Source organism: Rhinoraja longicauda, unplaced genomic scaffold (assembly GCF_053455715.1).
Source record: "Rhinoraja longicauda isolate Sanriku21f unplaced genomic scaffold, sRhiLon1.1 Scf002025, whole genome shotgun sequence".
NCBI lineage: Eukaryota > Metazoa > Chordata > Chondrichthyes > Rajiformes > Arhynchobatidae > Rhinoraja > Rhinoraja longicauda.
This window is the reverse complement of record NW_027603239.1, coordinates 1-8,439: the sequence shown is the minus strand read 5'-3', so window position 1 is coordinate 8,439 and position 8,439 is coordinate 1. Positions and strand designations below refer to the sequence as shown.

Genomic DNA, 8,439 nt, shown 5'->3' with positions numbered 1-8,439 from the left:
TCTGGGACAAACCAGTCAAGAACCCTCATGATGGGATACTCTTCAAAACATTTACTCACTCCCTTGTTCATCCTTTGACTTGCTCCAACAAGCTGCATTCAGAAAATGGTAGATACTGTCCTAGTAATATTGTATCATCCCAAACTACACATGACACGGAATAACTCTAGTGGGTCAGGCAGCATCTCTGGAGAATATGGATAGGTGACTTTTTGGGCTGGGACCCATCACCTAAGATGCTGTCACCCTCTTCAGTTACTCCAGCACTTTATGTCCTTTTCTGTGAACCAGCATCTGCAGTTCCTTGCGTCTACATATGAAATGGGTCCGTCCTCAGTCTAAGGATCCTCCTCTCCATAGACCAATGTCATGATCTTCATGGATCTCACTATCATGTCTCCATAGACCAATGCCATGATCTTCATGGATCTCACCATCATGTCTCCATATATCAATGCCATGATCTTCATGGATCTCAGCATCATGTCTCCATGGACCCCCACATATACCACGAGGACAATAAATAGGCGGCTGCCCATTTTCAAGGCACTGACCCAATCCCCCTCCCCTCCATCACTGTCCCACCCATATCTTCAGGACAAATGGATACACTTTTCTCACACATCCCACACCTTCCACACCGTGAACTGGCCACTCCACCTTACACCTAGGATCGCTGCAGCGTGTCCAGTCGTCATGTACATTAGCTGATCTACTCAAAAGATCTACAAATGCATCATTAGTACATCTCCTTCTCATCTTTCACCTCCAATGTTGATTAAGCAATCAATTCAGATGCAACTTATGTATTAAACGCTGTTGTGAACTAACTGTATACAGATTAGTTTTTCCTACCTGGTATATTGACCAGAGTCCAGGAAAAATCACATTGGCAATGGGGAAACATTTCTTTAGCTGTTTCTGCACATATTAAACATCACAAAATAAGTATAAAAATCTTTGACTTCCTAACTTTAGGCTCCCGATCACCACTCTCCACTTTACATCAGTGCAGTCAGTAAGAGTTGCTTTCCCTCCGTTTTTTTTGCACAACTTAGACATAAAGAAGGCACTTGGAGAGTCCTGGACCTGATCTGAATGGTCTGCTACTGGAGATGGTCTAGGGTCAAGTTAAAGAAAGCACGATACACAAAAAGGAAAAGAAAATCTACCTTCCAAAAAAGCCTCTATTCAAAAAAGTCCTGACATGTAAAATGACTGATCCTCAAGCATGAAAATGCTTCATTTGGTAGGGTTGTTCCAATTAAAATAACAAAAAGGACTGAACCTTTATATAGTCTTTTCATCTTCCTCAGGAAAAACAAATTCAGTGAGTTTATTGTGTGGGTTGGTACCACAATGACTTTTTTTTTAACAAAAACTCAGCTATAAGTTCTAAAGACAACATGAACGCTTGTTCGATCTGCCCTGACAGAAGGCCTACAGTTGCATCACTGAGATCCTTCCCTCCTTTTTAACCATTGTTTCAGCTTAGCGATATAGAGTTGCACAAATTCAGGGAGAATGGGTTTGCTGCTTCCTTGGTCTGGGGCCCTAATACAAGAGGCATGTTGGGTTTTGTTGCTTTAGACTTCATCGATTTCCGTTGTTTGTGCTCAGGTTTTCTCACGGGATGCTGATGCGTTTTCAAAAAACTTGTGAAGATTTGATTCAAGGTCTTGGAGAAGTCAAGTGCGCTGTTCACTTCAGGTTGAACACCATCAGTGGGCGTTCCTCTCTCTTCTGCCAAGGGCTCTTTTTGTTCTCCCCTTGGTCGTCGGCCCCTTCAGACTGGTCCTGCATCTCCTCCTCTGGGCTGGTGGTGGAATCCCGGCGGGTCTCGCTGCTGCTCCTCATGCTGTTGCCTCTGCTGTGCTCTCGATTAACAGTCTCCCTGTGTTCAGAGCTCTCCTCTAGTAGAGGAGTCAGCGAGTTGTCCTCTGGGGAGCACATCGCTGTTCTGCTTTCACTGCTGCTCTGCTCATTGTCCTCCACGTAGACCAGTTTGCTGTAGGCCGTGTTCCCGGGAGCGTGCCTCTCCCGCTCCTCCTTGGGCTTCCTCCCTAGCTTGGTCTCGTTCACGTCCACTCCAGAATCCAGGCTGGCGTCGTTGCTGCTGATCCTCTCCCCGGTCTGCAGGTCGATGTAGGAGTGCCGAACGTGAGCGTTGGATCTGCCATCCAACGACACAAACCAGGCCCTGGGGTGCTGAGGCTTCACCCCCAGCTCCAGGAACTTCTTCTCGGTCAACGCCTGCAGTTCCCCATTCATCTGTGCCATAGCTGACTCGTTCAGTAATACTGCCATTGGGCCACTCATGGAAGAGGAATGGGGGGCCCCATGGTTTGTCTTCTCCACCGTCTGACTGAGGGGTCGCCTGTTGGCCTTGATGTTGATACTGCTGAGCTCCAGGCTGATGGGACAATGGCACTCCCATCTGCATCCCTTTCATCTCCAGCTGTTCCATCGCGCCGCTCGCTGACGGCTCCATGCAAGGATAATCGGAAGTCAATCCCACATAATGGGCGGGAATGACCAGAGTAGGCATGACATTCCTGTACATGTTGTCTTTCATGTGATCGATAGATCCGCAGAAGATGAGTTGACCGGGCTGGGACAGGGTTGTAGGCCTGGCCAGATGGTCAACAGATTGAGACATCATGTATTCCGAAGGCTTATCCATTTTGTGGCCGAGAGATTCGAAAGGTGGTGGCAGTGGAGAAGGTGAGGGTGGATCATTTGCACAAAGTTTACTTTCAGCCAAAATGCGCCGAGCCTGAATCTCTCTGCCCTTTTCATCTGTTGGCTGCTGTGAGACCATCGAGGTATAGCTGCGTCTGTAGTCATCCATTAGAGGCGGCTCCAGCTCTCCTGAAGCATCAATGGACCTGGCAACCTTCAACGGAAAGCTCTCCACCGTCCTGTGGTAGTCTTCCTTGGAATTCCCTCTGTGGGCCAAAGTGTCAGTGGATGCCTTGCTGAGGTGCCTCGTCTTTGGACCTGAATCCCTATACGGAATCTGTTTGAAGAACTCTTCCCGAGAGCTCTCAAACTCTCGAGATGTACTGAAGGCAGACTTGAGGATGGGCGTGTGAATGTCCATGTCCCCGTTGGAGGACACTGACTCCAGGTGGCTGGTACTGATCAAGTTGATGTGAGACATGGAGGTGGCCTGGTCCTTCTTGGAGTTGTCCAAAGTGGAAGCAATCTGCAATTTTCTGTGCTGTTGCCGCGGTTTTAGACATCTTCGCCTATTGAATTAAAAAACACTGTTAGTAGAATTACTACCTGCTTCAAGTCACCACATGTCCACATGAAAACTACCTGATCCAGGTGCCAGCTTTCAAATGTATTGCAGGTCGTTTCAAAGTCAATATTTGGCTTTAGAAGTGTTACATTATAAAGACAGTTCTAAATGAGTTAGAACTTTATACTCAGTCAAGAGTCTGCACTGGTTTTGCCAAAAACTGCCCCAGTGACCCTGGTGACAACTTTGCCAATCTTTTCAAGCTCAATACTTGGCTTGAGAAGTGTTATATTATAAAGTCTTACTAAATGAGTTTGAACTTTCAACCACATCTACATGGATTGGACAGGTTTTACATGGATTGGACAGGTTTGGAGGGACATGGACCAAATGCTGGCAGGTGGGACTAGTGTAGCTGGTACATGTTGGCCGGTGTGGGCAAGTTGGGCTGAAGGGCCTGTTTCCACGCTGTATCACTCTGTGACTCTATGACTATCTCTGTGACAGCAACAACTTCACATTCCCATTTGCTAATCATTGGCTTCAGTTCCACCACCCAACCTGTCAGACGCATTGTGTAACAATAACACTCCAGCTCTGCTTCCCTCCAGTGTGTTTGTCATCTAAGCAGGCTCGTCCGCTAGGATTGACATTAGTTTTCCAGCTTCTTTGTCTATTCCTCACCCACTATTATCGTCCTGACCTGTGGCTCATTCCCCAGACAAGTTCATTAACCTCTCTCCAAAAAGCGCTAACAAACCCCCACAGCAATCTTGAACTTACTCCAGTTCAGGTGCAGGTAGACACAAAATGCTGGAACGTCACCCATTCCTTCTCCCCCGAGATGCTGCCTGACCCACTGAGTTACTCCAGCATTTTGTGTCTACCTCCGATTTTAACCAGCATCTGCAGTTTTTTTCCTACACAGTTCAGGTACAACCAGCTCAGCTTGTCCAGGTCTCACCTTCCCCAGTGATTCTGCATGGCTGGGAATGTGGGAGAGGAGCATTTATCACTGTTCTTAAAGTCGTTTGTGTTGTGTTGGAGTTGGAGTTTGTACGTTCTCCACAGGGAAATGTACAGTCATCACCTGTGGTCAGGATTGAACCCGGGTATCAGGCCCAGTAAGGCAGCAACTGTGCTGCCTCTAGATTCATTTTGCAAGCAGTGAGGTCCGGTTATATCTTTACCAGCGGCGTATGATTACACCATTGGTTTATTTAATTTAGTTTAGAGATACAATGTAGGAACGGGCCTACCGAGTGGACGCCAATCACCTGATCACACTAGTTCTATGTTCTCCCACATTCGCATCCACTCCCTACACACTGGGGGCAATTCACAGGCCTATTAATCAACAAATCTGCACGTCTTTGGAATGTGGGAGGAAACCAGAGCACCCGGAGGAGATCCATGCAGTCATAGGGAGAACATGCAAACTCCACACAGACAGCGCCCCAGGTCAGGATCGAACCTGGGTCTCTGGTGCCGTGAGGCCTCTGTAACACAGCACATATCATTGGCATAAATCCAGTATTCATCTCATACTGTACACGCAGGTTCAATCCAGAGCACTGCCTTTTGGAGTTTGCATGTTCTGCCTGTCACCACATTTACACAGTGTCCTGGTGTCTTCCCTCGTCCCAAGGATGTGTGGGTCGGTAGGGTAATGGCCTCTGTTACTTGCCCCTTGAGTGGGAGGATGAGGGGAGTGCGTGGGCATGTTGCCAGAGGGATTAGGTTGCAGGGATGTCAGTGGAGGAATGCGATTGCTCTGAGATCTGGCATGCCCACACTGGGCTAAATGGCCTCCTCTGCCAAATGGAAATATGGATGGATGCAATATCTGGAGGTCTCTCGCTCCCGTAGTGTACGCACTCCTACTGTAGTGCTAATGATTCCATGAAACTGCCCGAGAGGAAACTCCTATCTGATATACCAGAAGAAAATATGATCAGCACAGTGATGCAGCGGGTGGTGCTGCTGCCTCCCAGCACCAGAGACTCGGGTTTGATCCTGACCTCGGGCTCTGGCTGTGTTGAGTTCCATGTTCTCCCTGTGACCATGTGGGCTTCCTCCGGGTGCTCCAGTTTCCTCCCACCTCCACCTTTCCCTGATCATCGTTGCTCTGTCTTTCATTCATTTGTTCTCTGAACCTTTGCATATCTCTCTGTTCCCTCTCCCCAACTCTCAGATTGAAGAAGGGTCTCGACCCGCGTCACCTATTCTCTGGTGTCTATCTTTGGATAAACTTGGATTGTTTCCCCTGGAATGTTGGAGGATGAGGGGAGACTTGATAGAAGTGTATAACATTGTGAGAGGCATAGACAGGGTGGACAGTCAGGGCTTTGTTCCAGGGTGGAAATGTCCAACACGATAGGGCATTGCAACAAGGTGAGAGGGGAAAAGTTTAAAGGAGACTAGACCAAGTGGACCCGTTGGGCCCAAACCTCTCCTGCATTGGTGCAGCACCCTCTCCTGCACCCATCCACTCTCCCCCTCACGCCCCCTCACCCCCCCTCCCCTCCTCCCCCTCCCCCCACTCCATCCCCCTCAACCCCCCCCCTCCCCTCCTCCCCCTCCCCCCACTCCATCCCCCTCAACCCCCCCTTATCCTCCCTCCTCCCGCCTCCCTCCCATCCTCCCTCCCTCCCTCCCTCCCTCTCTAGGAGATAGATTTAAACTTTAAAATGTGAATAACTGTAAAAATATAACACCGATTTCAATGAAACTTCTTCCATTAACACCAAAGGGACGACGGAGAGTAAGGTGGGCCTAAAATTGTTACACTATCGTGTACCGTTTTGGCTGTAGTTCAGGAACAAACAAACAAACAAACGAGAGTTTTAGTATGTAGATGTTCGAATCCTGTTGTTCCGTTCTCCCACGCAGTGTGAGTACTGACCAGCAGAGGCAGTGTGAGCCGGAGGCTGAGAGAGGCTCCAAGCTCAGAACGCCATCTACTGGTGCTTCCATCTCTCACAATTCACTGGGCTTGCGACGTGCTTTTGTGAAACCCTCTGAATGAGTTGTACATGAAGCTAATGTAAGACCACTCAGTTAGCAATGCAGGAACTGGAGCACATTTCACTGTTCCCTGGTGTCACAGAAGATTTCTGATCGACTTCACACTGACAATTCCAATTGTACAATGTTGACACAAGAAACTGCAGATGTTGGTTTACAAAAAGACACAGAGTGCTGGAGTAACTCAGCGGGTCAGGCAGCATCTCTGGAGGACATTGGCAAGGTTTCGGGTTGAGACCTTTCTTAGAATCATAGAGTCATACAGCATGGATACAGGCTCTTTGGCCTAACTTTCTCACAACGACCAACATGTCCCATTTATACTAGTCCTACCTGCCTGTGTTTGGCCATCTATAAACCAAAATTCTCGTTTGTTTGTTTGTTTGTTCCTGAACTGCAGTCAAAACAGTACATGATCGTGTGACAATTGTAGGCCCACCTTACTCACCGTCGTCCCTTTGGTGCTAATGGAAGAAGTTTCATTGAAATCGGTGTCATATTTTTAAAGTAATTCACAATTTAAAGTTTAAATCTAACTCCTAGGGAGGGATGGGGGGGGGGAGGGGGGAGGGAGGGAGGAGGGGGGAAGGAGGAGGGGGGATAAGGGGGGTTGGAGTGGTGGGGGAAGGGGGAGGGTAAGGGAGAGGAGGGGAAGGGGGGGTGTAGGGAGGGAGGAGGAAGGGGGATAAGGGGGGTTGAGGGGATGGAATGGGGGGGAATGGAAGGGGAAGAGGAGGGGGAGGGGGAGGGGGTGGAGGGAGGGGGGTTGGTGGGAGGGGGAGGTGAGAGGGGAGTGGAGGGGGGAGGGATGGGGTGAGTGGGCGAGGGGGGGAGGGAGGGAGGGAGAGGGGGGCATGGGGGGAGAGGGGAGGCAGGGAGGGGAGGAGGGGGTGCTGCACCAATGCAGGAGAGGTTTGGGCCCAACGGGTCCACTTGGTCTAGTATCCCTCTAAACCTGCCCATTTATGTACTTGTCTAATTGGTTCGTAAATGCTGCAATAGTCCCTGCCTCAATTACCTGCTGTGGCAGTTCATTCCATACACCAGCATAATCAAGAACGAGTCGCAATCTGGCCACTCCCTCTCCTCACCTCTCCCATCAGGTAAGAGGGGAACAGGTGTGAAAACGCACACCTCCAGATTCATGGACAGTTTATTCCCGGCTGTAATCTGGCAATGGAACCATCCTACCACAACCAGAGAGCAGTCCGGAGCTGCTACCTACCTCATTGGAGACCCTAGGACTATCTTTGTTCGGACTTTACTGGACTATATCTTGCATTAAACGTTATTCCCTTGATCATGTGTGTGTACACTGTGGATAGCTCGATTGTAATCATTTGTAGTCTTTCTGCTGACTGGTTAGCACTCAACAGAAGTTTTTCACTGTATCTTGGTGCACATGACAATAAACTAAACTCAAACACCAACCACCCTCTGTATGGGCATCACTGACGAGGCCAGCATTTATTGACCATTGCCTTGGTGGGAAGATGATCCCTGGACATCTCACAGTGCTGCTGAAGCGAGAATGCCAGGAAAGCCGTATACTTTGACAGTCTTCCTCACAGTCTGCAGTTCCACCAATTTTTGTGTTGTTAGCAAACTTAGGAACCATCTACATTTATGCCCAAGTGGTTTCTGCACATCACAAGCAGCAGAGGCCCAACACACAGATTCTTGCAGCACTCCAGTGTCGCATACCTCCTGCAGAATAACTCCCTTGCACCACCACCCTCTGTATTTATGAGTAAGCATTTCTGAATCCAAACAACAAAGTCCCCATGCATCCAAATCTTCTGGACCAGCCTCTCACAAGGGACTTTATTTACGTCAACAGCTTCTACTCTTCTACCTTCAATGATCATCTTTGTCATCTCGACAAAAAAACTCAATTAAGCTCCAAACTTCTATGCTGCTCTGCACTCCAGCATGGATTTGACATCCTGTCATGAATCATTGCACCAGTTGGCAACTTTCTACCGTCGGTGTGCAGCAATGACAGTAGTGCCTCACAGCACCACAGACCCGGGTTTAATCCTGACCTCGGGTGCGGTCTGTCTGGTGTTTGCACGTTCCTCCTGTGACCACGTGGCTTTCCTTCAGGTGCTCCGGTTTCCTCCCACATCCCAAAGGCGTATGGGGCTTGTAGGTTAATCACCTTT

The 8,439-nt window shown here is 48.9% G+C and overlaps 1 pseudogene; it reads right to left on the bottom strand.

Moving 5' to 3' along the window:
• Positions 1-472: 472 nt before the first annotated feature.
• Positions 473-8,151, bottom strand: LOC144591807 (protein FAM171A2 pseudogene; annotated as a pseudogene).
• Positions 8,152-8,439: the final 288 nt, after the last annotated feature.